Source organism: Tamandua tetradactyla, chromosome 22 (genome assembly GCF_023851605.1).
Source record: "Tamandua tetradactyla isolate mTamTet1 chromosome 22, mTamTet1.pri, whole genome shotgun sequence".
Classification (NCBI taxonomy): Eukaryota; Metazoa; Chordata; class Mammalia; order Pilosa; family Myrmecophagidae; genus Tamandua; species Tamandua tetradactyla.
The window spans coordinates 8109619-8135576 of NC_135348.1; the positions used below are offsets into that span (position 1 = coordinate 8109619).

At 37.3% G+C, this 25958-nt stretch overlaps 1 long non-coding RNA gene across 1 annotated transcript; it reads left to right on the forward strand.

The window, feature by feature from the left end:
- Window positions 1-779: 779 nt before the first annotated feature.
- Window positions 780-25151, forward strand: LOC143666199 (uncharacterized). Its single transcript, XR_013167458.1, has 4 exons — window positions 780-819; window positions 22414-22579; window positions 24390-24526; window positions 24639-25151. It is a non-coding gene; the product is annotated as an uncharacterized LOC143666199 (long non-coding RNA).
- The last annotated feature ends 807 nt before the right edge of the window (window positions 25152-25958 follow it).

Sequence of the window (25958 nt, forward strand, 5' to 3'; positions counted from 1 at the left end):
GAGCAGTCTACTAAATTCTTACTTTTCTGTGCAAGCAGAAAAGTTCTAGACAAAAGTCTAACATGAATCACAAAAACAGAGTCACAGCCCTTCAGTCAATTCCCAGACTTGAGACAGTATACAAACCAAGAGCCCCTAGAATGAAGGGAAGGCCAGGTACCCTATGGGAAAGACCCTACTACATTGCCAAAAATCTGTACATTAATCTTCCCCCCAGCCTTCCCCTAAGAGACCTATAGACTTTTACCATGGTGACAGTGCGCTGGGGAAAGGAAATAATCAGACATTTGGGGGATTATGAGACACTGGCTCAGAAGTGACATTAATCCCAAGAGACCCAAATGTCACTTCGAGTCCACCAGTCAGAATAGGGACTTATGGAGATCAGGTTATCAATGGAGTTTTTAGCTCAGGTCATCTCACATTGGGCCCCAGACCCAGACCCAAGTTCACAGTGGGTACGCAGACCCAGGAATAACAGTTCCTCTAGCTTCTCCAATTCTAGAAGGCAAAGCTGGAATAGACATACTCAGAAACTGGCAGAATTCCCATATAGGTTCCCTGTTTTGTGGGATGAGGGGTATTATGGTAGCAGAGATACAAGTGAAAGCCAATAGAACTGCCTCTACCTAGTAAACTTGGAAATCAAAAGTGATATCGGATTTCTTAAGGGATTGCAGAAATTAGTGTAATATCAGGGACTTGAAGGATGCAGGGGTGGTGATTCCCATCAAATCCTCATTTGACTTTTCTGCTTGGTCTGTGCAGAAAACAGATGGATCTTGGAGGAAGACAGTTGATTTCCATAAATTTAACCAGGTGAGACTCCATTTGCAGTTGCTGTTCCAGATATTGTATTATTGCTTGATAAAATCAACATATCCCTTAGTACCTGTTAAGCAGCTATTGATTTGACAAATGCTTTCTTCTCAATAGTTGTTACTAATGGCCACCAGAAATACTTTTCTTTCAGCTGGTAAGGCAAGCAATACACATTCACGGTCCCACCTCAGAGGGCATATATAAACTCTGCAGCCTTGTGTCATAATCTAGTCCACAGGAAATCTCATTATCTCGCCCTCCCACAAGACATCACACTGGTTCAATATATTGATGATTTCATGTTGATTGGATCTGGTGAGCAAGAAGTTGCAACTACTCTAGATTTATTAGTAATGCATGTGCATGTCAGAGGATGGGAGATAAATCCAACAAAAATTCAGAGGCCTGTCACCTCAGTGAAATTTCTAGATGTTCTGTGTTATGGGGTATGTTGAGATATTTACCCTAAGGTGAAGGATGAAGTGTTGCATCTGGCCCCTCTTACATCCAAAAAAAGGGCACAATGCCACACTGGCCTCTTTGAATTTTTGCAGACACATATTCCTCATTTGGGTGTGCTACTCCAGTTCATTTACTGAATGACCTAAAAAGCTGCTAGTTTTGAGTGGGGACTGCAACAAGAAGAGTCTCTGCAACAGGTCCAGACTGCTGTGTGAGCCATAAAATATATATTGAGCCATAGGGTCTAGCAGATCCAATAGAGCTAGAAATGTTACTAGCAAATAGTGATGCTATCTGAAGCCTTTGGCAGGCTCCTATAGGAGAATCATAATGCAGACCCTTAGATCTTGGAGCAAAGCCTTGTCATACAGCGTAGATAACTACTCTCCTTTCGAGAAACAGCTTTTGGCCTGCTACTGGGCCTAATGTTTAACCATGGGCCACCAAGTTACCATGAGGCCTGAGTTGCCTATCATGAGCTGGGCATTGCCTGATATGGCAAGCCACAAAGTTGGGAGTGCTCAGCAGCACTTCATCATAAAATGGAAGTGGTATATATGAAATAGAGCTTGTACAAATTCTGTAGGCACATGCATGAGGAAATGGCCAAAATGCCCATGGTGCCCCTCCTGCCACATTACTTCTCTTTGCCAGCCCATAGCTATACTTAGATATTTTAGAGCTTCACACAATAAAACAGTTTGTTATGGTTGATTATTGTAAATGACAGCTACCAAAATCAGAAATCACTTTACATTTCAGTGAGGCAAACAGTAATCTTATGAAACATTATCCCTGCAGTTAATGTTATATTAATACAGATGAGATATGTATGTATTATTCACATAAAGTTAACTGAAATATCATTTCCTTAACACTGATGCCAACACTTATTTTGAATTCCAGATATAACTTCTAGTTCATGACTAATAAAATTCACTTTTTATTATGAGAATGATCACCAGGGTTTAATCTTTATAGTCTCATTAATGCATCCATGACTCTAAACTTGGATTTTTTTGAAAATATAAATTATTTCATACTAATTTTTAAAGATGTCTGAAATTGCACCCTTCCAGAGGCTGAAAGGAGACCCAATAAGTTCACAGGTTCTTGGCTATCAAAGAATGGCAAGGCAGGGAGAGAATACCTGATCTGCTGAATTTCACAAACTGACCGTTTGATTTTCTTTTCGTAATTACTTTTCCCCTTCCACTTCAGTCATCTCTCATTTTTCTTCAACCTAGCCACAAATGTACACACTCCGGATTTGTTTACTCACTTTTCTCAAGATATAATCTGTCTTTACTAGGTCTTTTTTTCTTTTCTAAAGCTGCTACTTGTATCTCTAGACCAACCTATCTGCATCTTCCTAACTGTCCATAGTGGAGGCACCATATTTAAAGGGCCAGATCATATTTCCTTCTTCATGAACCCATCCTAGGTCCCTCAGTGAGAATTCATCTTTTATTCCTTATGTTTCTGTAGCTCCACTTTTTTTGTCTCCATCAAAGCATGTTCTATATTAGCCCTAATTGTGTGTATATATATGTATGTATATACATGCATATATATATATATATATATATATATATATATATATATATACACACTTTTTTTCCTCCCTTTTCATGTCCTCTCCTTAACTATGAGTTCCTAGAAAAACAAGTCTTTGGGTTTTTTGCATTGTCCTTCAAACAGAGTCCAAGAACAGGCTTTGCCCACTAAAGATGTTCAGCAAAGATGTCTGGTAAATTAAATGGCAGATGGAACTACAGTGTGCATGGAAGAAAGGGCTGGTTCTTCTCCAGTAACTGCAAGCATGCAGTGTTTTTTCTCAGGGAATCCACGGGCCACTCAGCCATTTCTTTCTGACAAACCTCATTTGGAACCCAATGCTACAGAAACAGCTAGATTAGCATATGTTGAATGACTGAGCACTAGAGCCTTGCCAATCCACAGCAAAAGTAACCATGGCATATATTTCGGGACCACTTTGAATAGGGTTTTGTAAGTGATGTTACAACAAGTTGTTTGTGTTAAGGTATCAGATTAGCATGGTTAATTTTTAAATTTTTAAATAACTAAAAATTCATTTAATATCCTTCCCATTTTACTTTATACACGTTTGTTTTTTTTTTTAATTTGTAATCTTTGGAAAAAAAATGGCTCTTGTAAACCTCATAATAAATTGGAAATTAAGAGTAAAAAAAATTCTTCCTTTGAATTTCAAATATAGCCAGGGGAAGGCCACAGAATTCTTGAATAAAATACATTTGAGAATAAAGCATGGTTAACAAATGAAAATACTATAGTGATGGCTGACTAATAGGTTCTGAATTGGTAAGAGTTTAGGTAATTTTTTTAAGTTTTGACATAGTATATTTGCAGAAAAGCTGAAAAGAAGAGTACATAGAAATCTGTATGCCCTTTACTCAAATTCCTCAATTAACATTCTATCTTATTTGACATGCTAATCTTGTTAACAACCCTCCATGGGTCAAACCCTCCAAAACAAAGCTCCTGTTTGGTGTTGCTGGCCCCAATAGCGTGAAACCAGGTTTGATAAAGCAAAGTAGCACTTTATTCTTGGGCCAAAGAATGGAGAAGGGTGGACTTGCGACCAAAAGACACCTTCTCCAAGAAGAGAGGTGAGTGGGATTTTTTTTATAAGGGATGAAGGGGCATGGGTTGGTACAGGCAAGTGGTCCCACATGGCACTTACTATTTGCAGTCCGCATTCCTGCACTTTTCGGTTGCATCTGATATTTAGCTGTGGACGTGTGGGCTGCTTTTGTGGTTAATGACCTCCTATGCTTAGTTCTTAAAAGCAATTTCTTTTTTAAGAAGTTCTTAAAAGCAATTTCTGAAAGCAAGCATAGCTCAGACAAAGATTAGGTGGAATGGCTTCCTGTGCTTAGTTTTTAAGAGCAAGCATAGTTTAGACAAAAGCTGGAAAGAAATTTTTATAAGTGCTAATCCAAGGGTAACACTTCATCCTGGTAACAATCTCCTTCTCTTTCTCTTTGTACATAAGTATGTTTGTGTTTGTATGAAATATCTTGTTCCTCACTTAACGTTTATCCATTGATACTTCTCACATGAATCAGTTATTACTATAATGGTTGCCAAATGGTTATTTTCTAACTCCATCATTCTTTTAATATTTATTACTACAGTGCTAAGATAGAATTTCTCTCTCTCATTTATTTATTTGTTCATGCATTTATTTTTTTATATAAGTATGGGATCATGGATTCTTATTTTATGTCTTTATTTAATTTGATTCTCAGGCTGTCTAAATTTGGTCAGTTAAAACGTCTTCAAACTGTCTCCTGGGTCCATCTGACAGGTTCCCACTATTCTTGAGAATTTCTTCTCTCTCTGGCACAAGCTGGTCAAAGTTCATCTGGTGCTTTCTCTGGCTCAGCACCAGATCAGCCACTGTGTTAATAACTAATGGTAATGTGGAAAATGATACTCATAAATTGTCTTGTGGCTATCAGTCATTAGTTCAAAACTGTTACTTTGATTTTAGAATTACTGTACATGATTGATCTCACATTTACTTTCCTTGCACATTTCCCAATGTGACATAAACTCTAAGAGAACCTTAAAAATATTCTATATAATTATTAGTAGTTTTTAAAGTGATCCATAAAATAAGAGCATTTATTATTTTTTTTACATGAGTAGGTACCAGAGGTTTCCAGCATGGCAGGCAAGAATTCTGCCATTGAGCCACTGTCACACTGCCCCAAATAATGGCATTTTACATTTATAAATCTTATTTTAAATCACTATAGCTTAGTCCTATATTTTCTTTTGTTGCGTTGTGACTAACTTATCAGGGACACAAATGGCACAGCTTACTTTTTCCATCACTGAGAAAGTTCAGGTCAAGTTTCAAGGACAATATAAATATATATATTTGCTTCTAAAGTAATTGCCAATTCCAATTTATTCTACATTAATATGTGCAAAACAATCTACCAACTTAATAAAGATAAACCTTTGATAATTAAAATTGGCAGGCAAGATTTTCTCATTCCATTTATATTTGTTGCCTAAACATCTTTTTTCATCATTGTATTTCTATGCGAGACTGATGCTTTGAAATTTTTGAGAAGTGTGATTATGCTAATGCGGTTCACAACATCTTTGACATCTGTTTAGACATACAAAAGAACAGATTCACTTTTCAAGTGTGTATTTTTGGCAAAGGTAAATCTCAGATTTCTCCCAAAATGTATTTTCAAATTTAGTCAGCTAAGTCCTGACTTTAATTATGGAGTACAGAGCACATGTGAAAATGTCCTTGACTTTCTTCCAGTGTGATCTGTGTGAAGGATACTCGATCTTCCCTGACTTTAACCAGCCCCAGACCCTGGGATGAAAAGGGGGATCTGGAGCCATATTTCAATGGCTCATCAACTCACCTGCCTTCCTTGCTGGCACCACTCTGAGCAATTTGGAGGGCCTCAGATATGGTCTAGTCCAGTTTATTCATATTTGTATATGAAGCTGAGATGCAGCTTTGTTAAGCAAATCATCAACTCTTAACTTCTGAAAAATGTCTGAAGTAATCTTAAAGTTCAAAATCAAGAAGATGACTGTCAAAATCAGTTTACTGTGTAACATTTTGTTTCCTAATTCTAACTTTCCTTCTCTTCCATTGTTCTTTGTTTACTTATTTTCTTTTACGATCTAAAGCTAAATAGTTTGAATGACATCTTATGAATCTTGCTTGCCAATCATTTTAGTCATTTTCTGCATTCAGTAATCATTTGGTTATTATTGCTAAAACTCCACCTGAATCTTTTAAACTCTTTGAAGCCTTTGAATATACACAGGTATTCAAAACAATTTTGTAGTATAAGAATATTCACTTAGTACAGCTGTAGAGAAGTTGTTTGATGATGAAGTGGTTTGAGAAGGTTCTTTTTTATGACTGATGATAGCTCCAAGACCAGAAGAGTCAAAACAAACATTTAAAAAATTAGGCCAAAGGAATGTAGCATATCAGATTTGATGACCAGCAGCTTCCAGTGATAGAATCAATGTTAAGAGAAAATCAGAAAATTTTGCATTAGGACATTAAATAGATTTGAATTAGGTAGTAGCTGATAAACTCACAGGGAAATGATGAATACTAGAAAAAGATTACTAATGCTGCACGACAAATGATGTGTGAAGAAGTTCCATATAAAACACTGGACGTGGTCTGTGTTTTACAGGTTATTGTTCCCTCAATTTAAAAAATACTCTTTTACATCTATCATCATTAGAATGATTTTACAACTTCTCCTTTGCCAGACAGAGAGAGAGAGAAAGAGAAAGAGAGAGAGAGAGGGAGAAAAGAGAGAGAACATTTTGTTTTGTGTCTGTCTTCCAACTTTCAAATTTCATGCCAACTAAAGAGTCATGAGAACCTGTTTCAGGCAAGTATCTAACCGAAATTTTAGTCTCATCTATTTTTTTTTTCAGTGTAGATTCAGCTTTTAACTGGGCTTCTCAGGAGAAATGAAATATCTCTCAGTATATAACTCAAGCTACTTTTCAGCTTTTTTTCCTGCTTTCTCCTAAAGTGAGAGTTCCACTGTAATTTATTTATCTAAATAGGTTTCTATGGTGATTATGTGCAAAAATCTTCATGCTTTATTTTGGATAAATGGAGATCACCTTCTAATGTAAAGTTCCATGAAGTACTAGTGATGTCTTTACTGGGTCTGAGATTCAAGGCCCATTGTTTCCTGTTATCTATTTGTCTGTTCTTGCTTGTCTATGGAATCAGTTATACCTTAAAAAACAGCCTGAAACTGTTTGTTAAATGGAAACACCACTGTAAGTGAATAGATTTCGTGTTTATTTTGTTCCCTGGGACCTTTAGAGAAAAGTACTTAGCACATCTTTACTCCTTGTTTCTCACTCTTTTTTCCCCCACCCCTGAATTTTAATTGTGTGTTCTTTTTTATGGCAGGGAGGGGAGCAAGTTTGTCTGGCTTCCTTGATTGATTACAATAGAATTAATTTAAACATTATTTTAAAGATGTAATTAGGGTAACTTCAACATAAAAAAAACTCTAATGACAATATATCTACCTTTTAAAAATATTGAAACTGAACTAAACACAAAATTCTGGTCAATATAAACCATTTTTTGAAGTTTTGTTGGTAATTAAAATAAATCACATTTTCCCTCTGTTTTGTCAAATGCTTCTAGTTATGGGTTGATTGGTAGCCTCCTAAAGATATGTTCAAGTACCATGAATGTGATCTTATTTGGAAATAAGGTCTTTGAAGATGTGATTAGTTAAGATGAGGCCTGTGCTGGTTTAAAGCTGTTATGAACCCTAGAAAATGCCACGTTCTTTAAATTCATTCCTGTGGGTGCAGGTATTGTGGGTGATGCCTTTTGCTTAGGTTCTTTCAATGGAGAGGTGACCCACACAATTCAAGGGAGGTCTTAATCCTTTACCGGAGTCCTGTATGAGCGGAAAAAGGCAGAAAAGCTGAGGGAGAGCATAGAGAGTAAAAAGCCTCTGAAGAGCTAAGAGAGGACTTACAAATGATGCCACTGGAACCCAAAGCTGGGTGCAAAGGACAGCAGACACCAGCCATGTGCCTTGCTATCTGACAGAGGAACCCTGGATGCCAGCAACCGGTCCTCAGAGAAGGTATCACCCTGTTGATGCCTTAATTGGGTCATTATCAGGGACTTAGAACTGTAAATTTGTAAGCTAATAGATTCTCCATAGTAAGAGCCAACCTGTTTCTGGTATATTGCATTTCAGCAACTTTGGCAAACCAAAACAAGGCCAAACTGGAAAAGCTGAATTCCTGACCACTGTCCTTATAAGAGGGAAATTTTCACACAGGGATAGATGCATAAGAGAAAGAACACCATGTGACAGTGGAGGCAGAGATCGAAGTGCTATGGCTATAAGCCAAGTAATTCCAAAGATTGCCAGAAGCTTGGAAGGGGCAAGGGAGGATTCTTTCTTATAGGTATTAGAAAGAGCATGGCTCCCTGTCCACCTTGATTTCAGACTTCTGGCCTCCAGAATTGTGAGACAATAAATTTATTTTGTTTTAAGCCACCAAATTTGTGGCAATTTGTTATGGACACCTAGGAAACAAATACAATATTAAAGTTTAAAATACTGAATTTCTTTCAGCCTAAATATTCCTTCCTTATCCCCAAATACTCAGCATATGCATCTCCTGTGTTTGAGCTGAAATTTTCCAGCCAGAGCATAATTGTTTATCTTCAGACTAGCCCCAGTTTCAATCCATGCAGCAGCTTAATTATTGTCAAATATAACGAAGCACAGTAATTATTCATAATGCATTCTGTTTTTATGCACTGCTTTGTCACTGTGTTTTGATAGCTCCCTTTGCCTGTCTAAATGTTGACAGACTGACTGCTTGCTTCTTGTTCAAATTACTGAGAATAAAATTAAAAACACGATATAAAAATCTCCACTCAAAAATGTCTCATCAAACACTCTTCAGGGCAGGCAACAATGGCTTGGGTGGGCCACGGTGGCTCAGTGGCGGAATTCTTGCCTGCCATGCCAGAGACACGGGTTTGATTCCCAGAGCCTGCCCACGCCAAAAAAACCCCCAAAAAACCAAAAACAAACAAAAACACTCTTCAAACATTAGAATTGCTTCTATGCAAGGTTCCCTATAGATCATCAGTGATGCTTTTTGGAAGAAACTAAATTGTACAGATTGGTTATAATCATAAAACTTTTCAAAGAAAATATTTTTCAATATCAGACTAAAAACCAGTTTCAAATATTTTGTCAAAGTGAACATTGCACACGGTAATGAATTATAGTTGGGTAGGCCAGATTTTTAGAGAAATAGAAATCTCACAGGCAATATTCAGTAATAGTCTCTCTAACATCTAATTCGCTTCTGATTAACTCTTATTAACTCTTTTAGATCAGTGCTAACTCTAAGTCAGGATTCAGAAACATGTGGCTTTGAGTGCTAACAATGAGATACTTTTCTCTGTGAACAAATATCAGGATTCATGGAGAAAAAGATAGGAAAGACAATATATAAAACTATAACCATGGAGAGTATATTGTGGAGGAAAAAAAGCTATTGGGGTTGGTTAGAATGTTCCTGAAATGGCTTCAGGGTCTACACCGTGAACTTTCTATCCTCAAATTAATTTGTACTTTTGTGATTTATAAAGATCAAGATTTTTGAAATGTGCCTAACACTGTCCAAGATTGTTTTTCTCAAAGGTAAAAATACACATGTGGGAAATATTTGTGTTTACATTTTTTTCAAAACTAATAAACATCAGCCATATTCCAGTTATAAGAAAGATAACTGAAAAGTGCCCAGTCTAGGCTGCAGCCATCTTTTTACATAATTATCTATACAGTGAGTTAAGTGCCTGGTCAGAATCAATCATAACTGGAGGGGTAATTAATTCATTCTGCAGAGCCAAGGGAGAGTTTCCCTCAGAAATTGTCCTTAGAGAATGAACAGGATTATGCTGCATGGAAAGGAAGTCTCAGGTCAAAGGAGCAGCAATGGAAATAGTTTATAGCTATTGTTAAAATAATGGTTTTCCTCCACTTTCACATACTTTAAGACAGGGGTTCCATATTAAATGCTCACGGGTTCATCTGGGCTTCATAATAAGGGAAATCTCTTCAAACCATTGTAGAATTTAATTTAATCATGTTTTGAAAAGGAAACATTACCTCACTACCATAAATGGAAAACCATCATCACCTGCTACAGGCAGTAACTACAGAAATAAACATGACAAAAGCAAAAACAATTTTAGTAAATTTTACAATTAAAACCATCAACATAAAATAATGCTAAATCTTAACAATGTATAATTCATACTAGAATGAGAGAGTGGACTTTATGAGCTGTCAATAATAAAAAGATACTCAGTTTAATGTTTCCTAATTTCAGAGGAATATTAGATTCAACTCAATAAGATAATTCCAGTAGTTTTAAAACACTAACTAGAACAGAGAATCCCAACTTATATTATTCCCAAACAAAGCTTTCAATGATTTTTATTCAACAAACTTGTTTCAAGATGCTTGCTGAACTGTGGTCCATAATTAAATGTTCTGAAATTATCAATTTATTTGGTATTGTCCTCAAAAAAAAAAAAGGAAAACATGTTCATTTTCTACTCACTGCTGCCTTTCAGTTAAAGGAAATACCTGATAAAGATCTGTTATTAAGGCTCTCTCATGTCTCTTCATAATATTGAAAATGTTTTCAGGCAGTCCCCTGAGGCTGTTCGTGACCAGGTCATTCACAAAGCAAAAGGAATCCAACATACCACCAGCAGAATGCGCATCCATAGTTCCAATTGTGTTATCACATTGACTTTCTAGAGTTCAAAGGAAATTGATGCACTTGAAGCTTTGATTGGTCAACCGGAAAAATAAATCTGTTTATTTATGAATAAAGGCAGTCTGAATCACTTGAGTGTGATCTCTCACATTGAAGATTTTGTACAGAAATCTTGAAGGTAGTGATATTTCATCAAGCTGGTGTGAACTTTTTGTGCAAAAAGCCAGGTTGGAACAATAATTGTTTGTAACACTGTCTGTATTATAAAAAGCTAAGGAAAAAGTTAGAATTCAGTGTCCTATGCACATCACGATTGGCAATTTTAATAATGTCATGAATGTCTTACTTTTCCAGGGCTTCTGTCACAAATGCCAAAATCAGATTGCGGCTTAACAATTGGAATTTGTTGACTCATGGCTTTAAGGCTAGAAGAAGTCCAAAATGAAGGTGTCAGCAAGTGTTGCTTTCTCTCCAAAGTCTGTAGTTTCTGTTGCTGGCTGCCAGCAATCCTTGAGGTTCCTTAGCTTCTACCTCTGCCTCCCATCACATAGTGAAGTCCTCTCCTTTTTTGCTTTCATGCTTTCAAATTCTCTTTATAAGGCTTTCAGTGATTCAGATTAAAACTCACCCTCTTTCAGTTGACCCCTGCCTTAACTAAACATAACATCTTCCAGAGGTCTTATGTGTTCATACCCATAGGAATAAGGGTTAAAATTAAGAACGTGGTTTCTATTTTGGTGGGTGGGGAGTGGGAGGGAGTATATAACTCAATCTGTTACAAATGAAGAACCTAAATATTCAAGAATATTCGTGGGTGATGAGGGCTTCCTTGGATAGACTAGACTTAAGTAGGTTTTGTTTCTAGTGCAAAAGTATGTAAAAATGGATCAAGCCCTGTTTTTGTACCCATAATGGCTTTAGCAGTATCAAAATGTAGTAGGTGTCCAGGTTGTTATTGTGTCTCATGAATTTTATTACCAGCAACAATATCTACAAGCAGTTCCTGATATCTATATACTATCCTACTTTCAAACAGTCATGGTAGAAAGTTCAGTAACCAAAAATTCCACATATTTACGTACCATGAATAAGAGATATTACCATGATATATGCAAATATCTCCTTTCTTCCTCCCTCCCTTTTTTCCTTCCTTCCTCCCTTCTTTCCTTCCTTCTTTCTTTCTTTTTCTCTTTTTTCTGTCTTTTCTTTTTATCTATCTATCTATCTATCTATCTATCTATCTATCTATCTATCTATCTATCTATCTACCTACCTACCTATCTCTCTATCTACCTATCTATTTGTGTTTCAGTTTGCTAAAACTGCCAGAATGCAATATACCTGAAATGGGCTGGATTTTACTATGGGGATTTATTAACTTACACATTTCTAGTTCTAAGGCAGTGAAAATGTCCCAATTAAAGCATCAATTGGATGAGACCAACTCTGAAGACAGGCTGCTGACCTCCTGGAAAGGGAAGAGACAAAGCTGGTGTCTACCGGTCCTTTGCACCCAGGTTTCATTGCTTTCAGCTTCTGGTTCCAGTAACTTCCTCTCTGAGCATCTGTGGGTCCTCTCTTAGCTTCTCTGGGGCTTATCTCTATTATCTTCTCTTAATTTCAATTCTTAGCTTCTGGGGCTTTTCTGAGCTCCCTGGGCTTTTTCTGTGTGTACTTTCTTATCCTTTTATGAAGGACTCCAGTGTGAGGATTAGGACCTACCTTGGGAAAATACCTTAAATAAAATAACTTAATCAAAGATTCTATCCACAAAAGGCCTGCATCCACAGGAATGGATTAAAAGAACATGTCTTTTTCTGGAGGCTATAACAGCTTCAAACTAACATGCTAGGATATATGTGATAAGCTTTTATTATATATTTAACTATATTTCTTCATATTATGCATTTCTTGATCAGGGAAGATTATTATTACTTAGAGCAGTAACCTCATTGGTTTCTCTTTGCACCAGTTTTTTCATTTCTGTGTTGATGTGGTGAGAGTCAGATAGACAGTCCTATACTTGGAATCTCCCTAGTATAAATAAATTCCACTTGGGAAGAAAAGAGGAAGACCTCTTAGTTCTTACCAGTAAGAAATCTGAACGAACGTCTCCAGTAGTTATCTACAGAGGGATGGCAATGCTTAGCTCCAAAATCTTAAGGGTCGCCAGTGTGATTCTTCTATAGCGGCCTGCCAAAGCTTACAGACAGCAAATTTATTTGCCACTGAGCCTTCTAGTTCCATTGGATCTCCTAGATCATATGGCCCAAATGGCAGAGCCACTCATGGAGCAGCTTGAACCTATTGCAGAGGTTCCTTTTATTCTGGTCCTCACTCAAAATGAGAAGCTTTTTGGTTCACTCATTAAATGGGTCAGAATAGCACATTTAAGTGAGGAATATGTTGCCTCAGAAATCCAAAGAAGGATTCCCAGAGCCTGCCCATGCAAAAAAAAAAAAAGAAGCCAACTAGGCATTGTGCCTCATTTTTGGTTGTAGGAGGGGCCAGATGCAACAGCTTATCCTTTATCTTAGAGGGAATACCTTGACAAGCTGCATACCATAGGACATCTAGAAATTTCTCTAAGATGGAAGGCCCCTGGATTTCTGTTGGATTTCTCTACCCCCATCTGCATGCAAATCTCTTACCAACTCTTACCAATAAATCTAAAGTAGTTGCTATTTCTTGCTAACCAGCCAGTCAGCATGACATCGTCAATTTAATGGGACAGTGAGATGTCTTGTGGAAGAGAAAGACAATCAAGCTACCTGCAGACTGCATTATGTCATAGGGCTGCAGAGTTCATATCCCCCTGAGATGGAAGAATAAAGGTGTATGGCTGGCCTTGCCAGCAGAAAGCAAACTGTTTCTGGCAGTCTTTACCAACAGATATCAATAACAGGAATAACTGCATACTATACCAAGAGATGTGCTGATTTTCTCATGCAATAATAGCATATCTAGTAGAGCAGCTGCAATTGGTATCACCACCCTCATAAATGTCTACAATAATCACCACCATTCTCCAGGATCCATCTATCATCTGCACAGGCCAAATAAGAAAGTAAAGTGAGGATGTGGTGAGAATCCTACCCCTGCATCCTTCAGTTCTTGATGGCGGCACTAATCTCTGCAACCCTTCCAATACTGATACCAATATCTGGTATTACCTCGATTTACAATTCTGATAAGTAATGTCAGTTCTAGTGATTTCCACTTGGCCTCTACTACCGTAATAGCCCTTACTCCACAGGTCAGAAAACCAGTGTAGGGTCTGCCAATTGCTGAATGTTTCTATTCAATTATGCTTTTTATAACTGGAGAAATAGCCACTGAATGGGTCTGGAAATGCACTGGACCCACTGTGAGATAGACCTGAGCTAATTCTACATTGATTACCTGACCTCCATAAGTCCCTACTCTGACTGTTGGACCACAGTGATGTTGGGTCTTCTGGCACTTAATGTTCAGAGTGTGTCCTGTAATCTCCAAAATATCTGATCATTTCTTCATCCCCCATGCAAAGTCACCCTGGTGAAAGCCATAGATCCCTCTGGGGAAGGCTTAGAGGAAGATTAACAGTATAAAGTTTTGGCAATGTAGCAGGGTCCTTTCCCAAGGGGATCTAGACTTTTCTTCATTTTAGAGGTTCTCAGTTTATAATTGCCCTCAGGTCTAGGAATTGATTGAGGCCTGTGACTGTTATTGTGGTTCAAGTCAGACTTTCAATTTACTTCTGTTCATACAGATCAAGTAAAAATGCTGTAGACCATCCATCTATGTAACTTCTAGGCACCCCGTGATTGATGAGCCAGTGTCATAGGTCTCTTCAAGTCAGACTATTCAGGTTATACTGCTTTGACTCTGCTGTCCATTACAGTAGCCATGCCCACCTTGTCTTTGGCAATTAAGTAATGCCATATGATTTCTGCCAATGTGGAATCTAATCATGCCCATGTAGTTAAGAATGCAAGTCTAGTGGCACATTTCCCTGGTAATATCTTACCTACAGAGAAGACCAACCACAGCATTCTTCAGGGATAATGGTCTGCTCTCATGCATTCATTCCTCACAGGTGTGTCCTTTGAAAATTCCTGGAGTAGTAAACAGGTCATCCATGATAAATTCACTCTAACCTTGTAATCTCCTTGTAATCTCTCTAAGCCTTTGAATCCCCTCATCCACATTATACCAGGGCAGCTCTAGCATTTCCACTTCAGTCAACAGAGTCAACGTTTTGTCCAAGTTCAGCCAACTACTTGAACAAGTTGTTTGAGACCTCTCTAACCCTTTGAGCTACAGCATTGACTCCAGAATCTCTGCTTGGTGGACTCATATCAATAGATTCAGTGAGATCCAACTTCATATTCCTTCATAATCTCCCCATACTCTTCGTATCCATTCCCATGCATCAGAATGATTTGTCTGTAAATTTTGAAATCATGCAGTTCTTTTGGAATATAGTGCCCTTCATCATGGGACATGTCTTGCACCTCACGTTTTGGAACCTGTTGGGAGTTTAGTCTATTTATAGATCTGGAAGGAAAGACGGGTAGTGGTGGTGGGTCATGAGAAGATTTAGCTGTGCCTGCAAGCCACCTACCTCAGGGAATTCCATGACTGTTTTCTGGTGAAATTGGGTTGAACTCATCTGTTGGAGGTGTGAGGCATGATTCCTCAGGGGAAGCATTTACACTTTTATCAGGCAAAACAGAGGTAAACCCATTTGATGAAAAGTGGGATAGCTGATTCCTCAAAGCAGACAGTTACAGGTTTATCTGACAAAGAAAGCTCAGCAGAACTTGTGGTTTTGATGTCCTTAACCCTCATTATTATTAGTCCATATGCCCCCATTCCAGTTTTCAGGATCTCATTCCTTCCCAATCATTGGCTTCGCTTTAACAGCAGATACCCTGCAATATTGGAAATTCAATTTGTGTTGTAATTCAGATACTTGCTCAATAAGACTCTATGACTGGTTTTCATAAATCTTGCTTTTCGTAACTACAAAAAACAAGGGTTTCTTTCTGGGCACATATACAAGCTTTCATTTTCTTCATGTGACTCTTGAGCTGGGAATTTGAAGCCCTACGCTCCTCGCTTTTTAAAACAACTTTACCCAGAATATTTAGGAGCAATGAGACATCTTATTTTTTAACTTCACAAAACTCTGTTAAGGTATCAAATACACTGTCACCCATAGCCATGCCTTTTTAAAGCATTTGAGTAGCAGTATCCAATAGTGATATTTTGGGTATTTCTATTGCCAGTTCACATCATGGACTGTCAGTGTCTTCATGCCCATTGGAAATAGTCATTAGCACCTTTTAATCTAATAAGATTAAAGAATCAATTCCCAACCCCCCAGAACTAACTCAGAAATCTCATGCTCAAGATTGTTTCTTATTCTTCTTCTTGAGATTCTGTGTTCTTGAGAAACTGAATCTTAAGGATGAGATTCTTAAGTGATATTCACTCCTGATACTGAAATCTTTATTAGGCAGGGCAATCCAGAAAAGCAGAGCTGACAGGATATATGCCACAAGTATTAAGCAGTAAGTATATCCCTACACAATATGAAGATTTCTATGCTCCAGTCAATCATGTAATTCTTTCCAACATTGTAGGATAAAATTCCAGTGGCATAGAATTTGGTAGCCCCATTAGATTCTTGATCTGATGCTTGTATCACAGGTGAACAACAGTTTCTTTATAGGTTCTTAAGAAGTTAAGATTAATTAATTAATTTTTATATTGAAGGCTGTAAAAAGAAAATGTTCCGATGTTGAAAATTGAAGAAGTTGAATGACACGGTTTGTGTTTATCACAGCAGGTGGCAAAGGTGGTAAAGCAGCTGCTCAGGTGGGTGGAAGTGGCAATGGAAACCATTATTAGTTACTGCTTGGGAGAATGTTGCCAGAGGAAAAGTGTTATGTATTCTTTTTTTTTTTGTATGCTATATGGCAGGGGTCACACATTTCATTCTTTCTCCATATGAGTATCCCCTTATTGCAGCACCATTTGCTGAATTTTTTTTTGTTTTGTTTTTCATTTGTTTGTTTGTTTGAGAAGTGTATGGGCTAGGAAATGAACCCGGGTCTCCCATGTGGCCGGCAAGAATTCTACACCGAGCTACTCTTGCACCCGCCCTGTTATGTATTCTTTACGTACAATTTTGAAATTAAAAAAAATGCCCTTCCCTTCTAAGTCTTTCCCATTTCCCATTGTTTTTTTACCCTCTTTTCAATATAAGCAATAATATAGAAGAAACATGCTATTAATTACTGTGAATATAGCTGCTCCTGATTTCTCTCCTACTGTTCCTCCAAAACAAAACTTATTAAAAAATTCCTGTCCACATTCCTAATCCTATAACCAGTGGAAACATCTCAATATGCTTTCCGTATTGAGGAAGTTAATTTGATAGGCTGATTGGACAGCTGCATTTGCAAAAGCAATAAGGGCAGTTTTAGTAGCAAATACCATCAGTTGTGAGATTGTAACATTTATTTGGTTATCTCAGAAGAAATAAGATTGTAGACAAAATTTAACGTTTAGGGAGATGGGTGACGATAAATTTATGTTGATGGTAAACATTTACTGAATGTTTATTAAATGTCAGGTAATGTGAAGTAGGTATTTTTGCAACTGCTTGATCATGCCACCTGAGAAGTGCACCAAAATCCGTAAAGGAAAATAAGTAAGGTTGCCTTGTGAAAACTAACGTACAAAATCAGAAAAAATATATTTTGTTATAAAGTAATTGAAAGATAACATACCTTTCTTCATATACTGTATCAATCAAAAGGGAAACTGATGAGTAACGGAAGTTTAGAGAAAGACACAAAAGTGGAGGCAATTTTTGAGACTCCTTATCTAGGTATAAATCAGGGGCCTTCTGGACAGGCTGAAGCATTACGTCAGCCTGAAAAATTTAGCCATATGGTGCATAAGATACATTGCAGTTAAATTATATACCCAAATCAAATAACCAGTTTTCCTTGTTCTAATTGCCCACATAGCAAGAACCTTTCTATTCAGTTGGCTTTTCAGTTCACTTACTTTTAGGGAGAGGATGTATTAAACAGGTTCACATGACAATAGCTCTCATTAAAACTAATACACAATAATTTATACCCATCTCTTCTGTTTTGATAGCTTGAGTCAGATTGCTGAGGCCAGTCCACTCTGGGACCACTATGATTTTGAGTTTCTTAACTTTCTGAAGGCCAGAATCCAACAGTGGTGGAATCTATGCGGGCAATACCTATGGACACCTGATAGAGCCTATAGCCAGGACTGACCTGGCCATACCCACTTTCTTTTATTTCACTCAATCTTAGAACTTCCATTGATATTATGTTCTGCATTTTGTAGACAAAGAAATGGAAATGTAGAAAGAGTACCATGCCAAAGTTTGCTCACATGACAAGTGGCAGAGCTGGACTTTAACCCAGGTCTGCGAAATGCCAGAACATATTCTCATCAATCACTACATTTCTACACTTTTTCATAAGCTGTGCTGAGGTGTATAGAAGCAGCGTACTGCCTAAATTCACTAAAAATGATTATTCCATGTGGCCAACCTTGTCGGTGGTGTTATGTTATGTCACATAACGTAATTGTTGATCCTCTATCTAGTATAGACAATTTATTTGCTATATAATATGAAACAAATAAAAATAAATATCCATCAGAGAACACAGAAAACAAAAATCCTAAACAATACAAAAGATGCAATTTTTTTTATGTCTTCATTTTGTCTAACATACGAAGTAAACATATAAGATTACAATAACCATTAATCAGACTATGACTTACATTTATATTTTTCCAGGAGTAAAGTTTTTCTCCTAGGTATACTTGATGAGAACACAATAATGAGCAATCCTAAGTACACTTGATGAGAGTGTAGTAATGAGCACTTCAAGTTACAGCACATTAGTTTACATAATAATGCTTTTCATTTGCATTATGTCCTTGTTCCCCCAAATAACTCTATGTGTTAGGCAGTATTGCTATTCTTTATTTTCATTTTACATTGCGAACACTGAATGTCAGATTGTTGGAAGTGGTTTTTAGATCCTTTAAATAATCCTGGATGTGTAAACTGGCACAAGGCAAACAACATTTTTGTTTTGAGTACTGACAAGTACATTATCTTTCTTCTAGTGTGTCTTTGACATTTATCTGATTATGACCTCACATTATCTTACAAGCTATTGCTTTTTGCTTTGTCTCTGCACCCTGGTTAACCCAATTTAGGAAATCAGGCCTTTTTCTGAATTAACCCCTGTTCTAATGATTGCCCATACCGTTTTGTCTTCTGGACTCCTTACTTACATGCTCATTCTCTACTGCTTTTTCTTATAAGTCTCTGGAACTTTGCTTATTCCACTTCTGTTCTTTTCAGCAGTCTGTCAAGATGGTGTGTTTTCATAGACAAAGCAACAAATGCTCAGAGAGGTTAATTAAATAATCTAGTGCTACACTGCTAGTAGTGATAGGGTTGGGATTTTAACCTGTGTGTTTCTGGTATCAAACTGTATACTTTTCCCAGTAACTAAATAGCAAGTTACCCTTAAACATGACTATCTGCTCAACACTTCGTATTAATTCTAACAGTGATGCTTGCAGAGCTCAAGCAAATCCTCAACTACATATTTTTCCCATCTGAGGACAGAGAACAATAGGGTTTAGTCAATTGTCTAAGCAACATTCTAAATCAGATTCAAGGAAAATTTGCATCCTCATTAGTTTTTCTTGAATTTGGAACATTTATCTGAGCATGAACTATTTTAAAGTTTTGCCTACCTAAGACATTTGCATGTAGAACATATAGCAAGGCAGATCTACAATTATAGGTATGAGTGATGACAGTGAAACAAACTGCAAATCAATTCTATTAATTTCCTTTGACACTTTATTTTTGTTCAGCCTTCTATGACATCTCAACGTTTAAAAATGTTGGCATTTTTGGACTTATATAATAAAGAAAAGTATTTATTACTTTATTTTCTTCATTAAAAAGAAATTTGATCCCCTTTCTAAAACTTTGATATCATTCACAATTGGCTCCATGTTGAAAAAATTTAGTGTAGTTTATTTTGTGCTTTGGAAAACAATAAAGTGAAAAGGGCAGTCAATAATTTTTCTAGTCACTAAAAACACATATCGTATAAGACGGTCGGTCACACAGCCGTCATCGAACAACCCCGACAGCAAAACTGCTAAATGTTGGACAAATACGACTTTCACAAATCATGGGGAGCTAAATTGCTACAGCAAGACATATCACAGGCTCTGCTTTGATCTGCCTCACCCAGCAAAAGCTAAACGAGGCCATTGTTTGGCCAGATTGTGAAATCATTTAGATTTGCTTTCTGTGGAAACAAACACTTTGGGAAAGGATGATAGCAAGTTCTGTCTAGGAACAGGTTGACTTGACTTTCCTGAAGTGAAATTTGTCATGTATAGAAACTCTTGATTCCAGCCAGACATTTGATTGTAGCTCTGTTGATTCTCAATTGCAAAGTGAAAGGTTTGTCCCTTGCTAAAGGTTTTTCAGTTAATAGCCTATTTGATCTTATTAGGTACAGTTGATTTATTGTACCCATAGTGATTATTCATGAAAGGGTGATTTAATGCAATGGTTAAAAGCATGGATTCTGGAGCCAGACTAGTTGGGCTTGAATTCTAGCACTGGCACTTAATAGTGTTGTGTCCCTAGGAAAGTTTTCTCTTTGTGCCTTCACTTTTAAATCTGTAAAGTGGAGGAAATGATAGTAACTATATTATGTGAGGATTGTGTATTTATATGTGAGAAGCATTTGGAGCGATGCCTGGTACATGATAAGCGCTCAAAAGGTGTTAATTGCTGTTGCACTAGCCTCACACTCTGTAATTTGCCCCTTGGTCTTGTTTCTTTCTTCTTGTTTATAGATTTAGTAGACTAGGTATGAAGCCTTTGGGTTTATGTGTCTTCATCTCATAAGCTGACCCTTCCAAAAGATGGGAAAATTGCTTAGAGCTATACCATGATAACCCTACTATATATGATAAATCACTAGCTACATGTGGCTATGAAAATTAAAATTCACATTAATTAAAATGGAAAAAAAGTAAAAATTCAGTTCTCCAGTAACACTAGTCATATTTCAAGTATTTAATAGCCACACATGGCTAGTGACTACCATTATTGGGTGGTGCAGACCTACGAAGCATTTTCAGCTTTGCAGAAAGTTCTATTGAATAGTGCTGATAGAAGGTTTGGTGCTGTTTTCTCTCTCTTGTTCCATCCAAACATAAATCTAGTATAAACAGTTTCTAATTTACAAATGAGATTGTGATAGTTTGAAAGTATTGTGAACCCCAGAAAAGCCATGTTTTGATCTTGATTCAATTTTGTGGAAGCAGCTGTTGTTTTCAAAATCTTGATTCTGTACTGTAGGCTAGAAACGTTTGATTAGATTTATTTCATGGAGATGTGACACACCCAATTGTGGGTGTGACATTTTGATTAGATAGAGATGTAACTCCACCCATTCTTAGTGGGTCTTGAGTAGTTTACTAGAATCCTTTAAAAGAGGACACATTATGGAGAGAGCCAGAAACGTCAGAAGCCTCAGAGTTGATAAAGAGAGCAGATAAATGCTTGGAGAAGGGTTGCTTCAGAGAACAGAAACAAGGATGTTTGGAGATAATTGGAGCCCAGGAAACATAACCATGATATGTTCAGCAAGTCAGAACCTGGAGAGGACCAAGAGAAGCCACGAGATGAAAACCATCCCCAGAGAAGCAAAGTAATGAACTCCCACAAGAACAGAGGCTGAAAGCAACAGAGTCTAGGAACAAGGAACCAGTAGATGTCAACCATGTAACTTCCCAGCTGACAAAGGTGTTCCTGATCCACTGGCCTCTCCTGATAAAGGAAACCTTTTATTGGTGCATAATTTTGATACTATCACTTCCTTGGAATCATAAACTTGCCACTTAATAAATTCCCGTTTTAAAAATCCATTGTAGTTCTGGTATATTGCAATCTGGCAGCTTACTAATGCTGCATCCTAAAACGTGATTTATAAGTTGATGAGGATTTTGAATAAAGCTCCCTATGGCCCAATTATATTAAAAGCATGGCCACACAAAACATATGCAGAGACAAATGGCTAACAAACATAGGAAGATGTTCAATTACACTACAAGGAGACATTAAATAATGAGTTTAGTTTTGCTTTTCCAGTAGGAAAGATTAAAATAATGATCATATACAAGGATAGGGAGTATGTAGTGAAGCAAAGCATTACTGGGTATATAACTTGGAAAAATGTATCTGTAAAACAATTTGGCAATGCATATTAGAAGTCTTAAAACTGTATGCTTTGATGCTGTTATTCACCTTTCAGGACATTTAATCAAAGAAACTAATTAGAGAGGTTTCCAAGATTTAGTACAAAGGTACTCATAAAGCATTAATTATAATGACACTTGGAAACAAACTAAGTGTTTTACAGTTGAGAAAGGTTAAGCTAATTATGATTTTTTTTGGTATATTGGAACACTATATATTCATTAAATGTGTTTTTTGCAGCATGTTTCAAAACATAGGTAATATTCATGTAAAAAATGGGAAAACAATATTAAATAGTGCATAATACCAATAAATAAACTATTGTTAAGAAGAGCTTAGGAAAAAATAAAATATTAATAGTTATATATAAGTTTTGTGGGATAGTATGTGATTTCTTTCTTTTTTATACTTCTTTATATCTTCAGCTTGTCTACAGTGTGCATGTAATCCTTCTATTACCAAGGAGAAAAGTAAATGCAGAAGTACACCAAAACTTGCATTTAATGAAGATTGTTGATAAATTGTGAATTTAATAGTACTATAACAACACTGCTCAGATGAAGAAAGACATTCAACAACTTTTGATAAATAGTAATGTATCCTGTGTGAGATGCTTAGGTTTAAAAATGAAATTGAAACATTGAATAGAATGAACTGAACATGAATGAAAAGTCAGATTAGGTGGTTCAGAGGTAGAATGCTCGCCTTCCATGAAGGAGACCCAGGTTTGATTCTTAGACCTTCCTTGTGACACGCCCCCCTTCCCCCAAAAAAGTCAGATTAGGCTATATAAATGCGATATAGACATATATCTATATGTGTTCTAGTTTGCTAGCTGGAGGAATGCAACACACTAGAGGTGGATTGGCTTTTAATAAAAGGGGATTTATTTTGTTAGTTCTTCAGAGGAAAGGCAGCTAACTTTCATCTGAGGTTCTTTCTTATGCGGGAAGGCACAGGGTAATCTCTGCTGGCCTTCTCTCCAGGCCTCTGGGTTCCAACAACTTGCCCCGAGGTGATTCCTTTCTGCATCTCCAAAGGCCTGGGCTGAGCTGCAAGTGCTGAGATGAGGAATGCTGAGCTGCTTGGGTCAATTAAGTCAAACATCATTCATTGCAGCAGGCATGCCTCCTAGCCAACTGCAGATGTAATCAGCAACAGATAAAGTTCACGTACCATTGGCTCATGTTCACAGCAACAGAACTAGATACCTTCACCTGGCCAAGTTAACAACTGAATCTAACTACCACAACATGCTTCTCTCAAATCACAGTGACTTATAACAAATGTCTATTTTTATTCATTTTATATGCCCCTTGAGGGTTGGCTGTGACTTGTGATCCATTCCTTTTCACTTGGTAACCAAGGCTAAGAGAGCATCTGATAACTGGAACATTACTGATCTTCCTGGCATACAGAGAAGAGAGATGGTGGTGCCTATACTGGCTCTTAATGCTTCTGCTATGATGGGGCATACTTCACTTTACATTTCATTGGTCAAAGCAAGTCACATGATTAAGCCTGACATCAGAAGGCAGAAAGTCCAATATTTCTACAGAGGAGGCCAGCAGTAAAGTAGGAGAGGTAATTGGTCCAGGTGATCATTGAGGACTTTCATGTTAATATATTCTGCCACATCCAACCCTAGAGAGATTTTCATTTTATAGATAAGGCCCCAAGAAGGTGCACTTTGAACAGTTCTCTCTATGATTCTGATGAATCCAATGAAGGGACCCATATTTGGGACCCATATTTGGTAATACATAATTTAGAATATAAGAAGTTATTAACACAATCTATGGCAATCATGAGGTATAAGTAAGTAGAATGACTATAAGTATTGATCTGCCAAGACTTACTAGCTGGCTTCAGTGTAGATATGAAGAACATCCCTTTATCCTCAGAAATGTCCCAGTTCATGAGATAAATAATATGATTAACCAAAGAATAAGTCATTCTTTATTGAAATTGGTAAGATATGCATAGTTCCTTGCCCTCTTCACATTGGCTTAGCCCAGGGATATTCAGTATTCTTCCAGGCTGATTACGTAAACAGTATCTCTTTGTCTCTGGTGGATGGTATTTCAAAGAATCTCTAGCCCTGAGCACCTCTTAAATTCACTGGCAATCTATTTCTAGGAGTATCTAGGAATAACTCAATTGGCTAGAAAAGAGGTCTTTTAATTATTGTGATAAATTGTATTATTGCCAAAATAATTGCTTCCCCTCTCTAATGAATCACTTCTTACCAGGCATCTTTCAACTCATCTGTCCCTGTAGAGTGCATATACTTTTTATCATATTGATTTTGGGGTGGACCATGATACTTGCATTAGCCAGTGAAATGGTGCCACTTCAGAATAAAAGTTTTAAACACCGTCACATGGTTCTGTCTTTTCAGTTTCCCTCTGCTACAACAACAGAATGTCGCAGACTAAGGTTAGTCATTCAGCCTTGGTCACAGGAATATAGAGAATGCAGGGAAAAGCCACAGTCAAACCTCAAAGGACAAGTAGCCAAAGCAAGGCATAGAACTTTGTGAGTATGCCAGTGCAATTCTATGGTCATTTGTTAAGGCAGTATGACTTAATATAAGCTGAATGCTACAATTTCCACAGAGTACTTCCCATTTCCTTCTCTTTTATTTCAGCTTTGTTATGATCAGCTTTGATGCCATGAAGGTTAGAATGGCGTTTAAAAAAAAAAAAACAAGCCATTGCTATATGTGGTATGTTGGAATAGCTGCTGCTGCAATGTTTGAAATTGCTACAACAATGCCCAAATGGCCTGCCTGACCTCTTCTGGACCAAAGATACGGCTACTGTGGAAGCTGAGCTGTAGAGGATATGCACTGTTTTTTGCTTGGTGAGAATCCTCCCTTCTTTTGTGAAGTGGTCTTGCCCTCTCTTCAGTCATGTTGTTCTATTGGGGTCCCACTCATTGAATCCTGTTTTCTAACACAGGAGTAGACTTAAGCCTACTCATTCACGGTGCCCCATTCCCCTAGGTCAAGTGATTTGTCTTCAGGTGATCATGTAGCTAACATCCTCTTCTTGGACTTGTCAACTTCTAGCTGATATAGAAGGTATTTTTCTTATATATGTCGAAGCTAAAAGTGTAAGTAGTTGGAAGGGTTTTTTTTTTTACTAGCTTTGTGGTGCTTGTGAAGGGTTTTACTAGCATGTGGAGTTAGCCTGTGTCTGAGCAGAGAGAGTGAACTAAGCAAAGACAGGTAGGACAGAATTTTGGAGAGTAGAGGTGGAAAAGTGTCAGATGAGAGAACAGAGGGAGAGAGACAGGGCACCCACCAACTCTGAACTTAGTCATACCTGAATACTACTCCACCCACTTTCTTCCCTATTATACAAACTATGTTATTTATATTTACCTTAAGTTGGTTTTTGTCAGGTTTTCATTCCTTGAAGTCAAGATACCTATTTAATACTAAAGAAAAGCCATTCAGAAGAATGCTATTGCAGCACATTTGTAATACTTGTGATACTACATGTTTCAGTTTGCTAAAGGCCCTCTCAGGGAAGGCTACTGGCATCCAGGGTTTCTCTGTCACATGGGGAGACATATGGCAATGTGTACTGGTCCTTCTCTCCTGGATTCTGGTTTCAAATGGCTCTCTCAGCTCCTGTGGGTCTTTTTAACTTCTCCTGCAGCGTTTTCTTTCCCTAAACTCTCTGGGTTATGAGCTTTCTCCAATAATGTCTCTCTCTTAAAGGAGTCCAGGCAAGGGGATAAATTCCACCTTGAATGGCTAGATCACATATCCATGAAAACAGCTTAACCCAAAGTCCCACCCACAATAAATCTGCTCTTACACATATGGATTAAAAGAACATAGGCTTTTCTGGGGTACATAACAGATTCAAACTATCACACTACAAATGCAGCAGAACCTGTGACTTGTCAAAATCTCATTGTGCTTTTGGTAAAGTTGGGGACTATCTTTCTCCCCTCA